The sequence below is a fragment of the Chaetura pelagica genome, unplaced genomic scaffold, assembly GCF_000747805.2.
Source record: "Chaetura pelagica isolate M959 unplaced genomic scaffold, ChaPel_1.0 scaffold498, whole genome shotgun sequence".
In the NCBI taxonomy this organism is placed as follows: domain Eukaryota; kingdom Metazoa; phylum Chordata; class Aves; order Apodiformes; family Apodidae; genus Chaetura; species Chaetura pelagica.
In genome coordinates this window covers 251,685-253,356 of record NW_009954218.1, presented here as the reverse complement: position 1 = coordinate 253,356, position 1,672 = coordinate 251,685, and positions in this window count along the sequence as shown.

Sequence of the window (1,672 nt, the reverse complement as noted above, 5' to 3'; positions counted from 1 at the left end):
TGGTGCCAGTCCCCCCCAGCCCACCCCCACCAGGGTCCCCCCCACCCGCATCCAGGGACTCCTGTGACCCCTCCAAGCCAAGGTGGAGCCGGGTGGGGGGGTCTGGCCCTTGCACCCCCCTCCTGCAGGGTTGCTCCTGCTTGTTTTGCTGTTTCTGCCCCCGGTCCATACTCTGCTTCCCGGGGGGTTTTACCCTCCTTGGCTGCCCGAGGGGGCCTGGGTGGGGGGGTGATGGGGGCTGCCCCCACCCCTGGCCCTGACCTCCAACAGGGCACCTTGTCCCTGAACCCCCACACCCCACCTCTTCTCTCCTTCCCCTGTCCCCATCCTGTTCCCAGTCCCCCCAGTGCCCATCCCACCTGCTCCCATTGCCCCAGCTCCCTAACCCCCATTGCCCCACCGGGCACAGCTGGGGGGGGGAGCCAAGGGGCTCTAGTGGGGTGCTGGGCCCCCTGGGGTTCTGTGTCCCAGGGGGTGTCTGGGTGGTCTAGGTGCTCATCCCCTCTCCCCCCTCCTTGTAGGTGCGGAGCTGCGCAAATGAGAAGCGGGTGAGTGAGAGTGGGAGAGCAGCGTGGGACCTGCCCCTCCCCTGTCCCCAGGGGACACACGGTGACAAGGGGGTCCCTGCTCCCCCAAGTACCCCCCACCCCTGTCTCAGGGCACCCCGGGAGCAGCATGCAGCTCCCCACCCTTGCTCGTGGCCCCCCCTGAGCACCGCAAGGCTGCAGCCCCCCTGTGGCTGCAGGGCTGGAGCCCCAGGGCACAGGGCACCCCAGGACAGGGCAGGGGCAGCCGGGGGGGCTGGCAGCACCCAGAGCCACACACACTGGCACTGCACACAGCCCTGCATGTGCACTGCACACACTGCATGTGCAACAGGCCCTGCGAACACCCTGCACTGCACACACTGCACATGTGGTCCCTGGAATGCGCTGCCCACCTTGCACACGCTGCACCCACTGCACTGCACCCACTGCACAGCCAGGACACACACTCTGAGCACGCTGCACCAACACAGGCTACACATGTTGCGTGCACTGCACATGCCATGCACAAAGATACTGCGCGTGCTGCACAACTGCAGTGTCCTGTGCTGCACACTCTGCAGGTGCTTGCACACTCTGCAGGTGCTTGCACTGCATGCACTGGGGGCATGGCACAGGAAGGCTCTGCATGCTCTGTGCACTCACTGCACACACACTGCACACACACTGCACGCACTGCATCGCCACAGCTGCTGTGCACAGTCACACTGTGCCCGCACACCGCGGTACCCTGCGCACGTGGTGGGCACTGCACTGCTTGCACACCCACTGTGAGCTGTGCACACTGCACATGTACTGCACTCACTGCACACACACACTGCACCCTGAGTGCTGCAAACGTTGTGTTGTGTAAGCTGCAGGCACTGCACCCTGCACGCTGCACCTGCACTGCACACACTTCACCTGCACTGCACGCACTGCACCTGCACTGCACACACTGCATGCATGGCACACGGCACAAACTGCATACCTTACACTGCCCATACACTTCACACCTTCCCCCTTCACCCAGCCCCGTGCAGCTGTGCCCTGCCCTGCCCTGCTGTGCCGTGCTGTGCCATGCCAGGCCACACCTGCTCTGCTGTGCTCAGCCCTGTAGACCCCTCAGCCCCCACACCCTTGGCCCC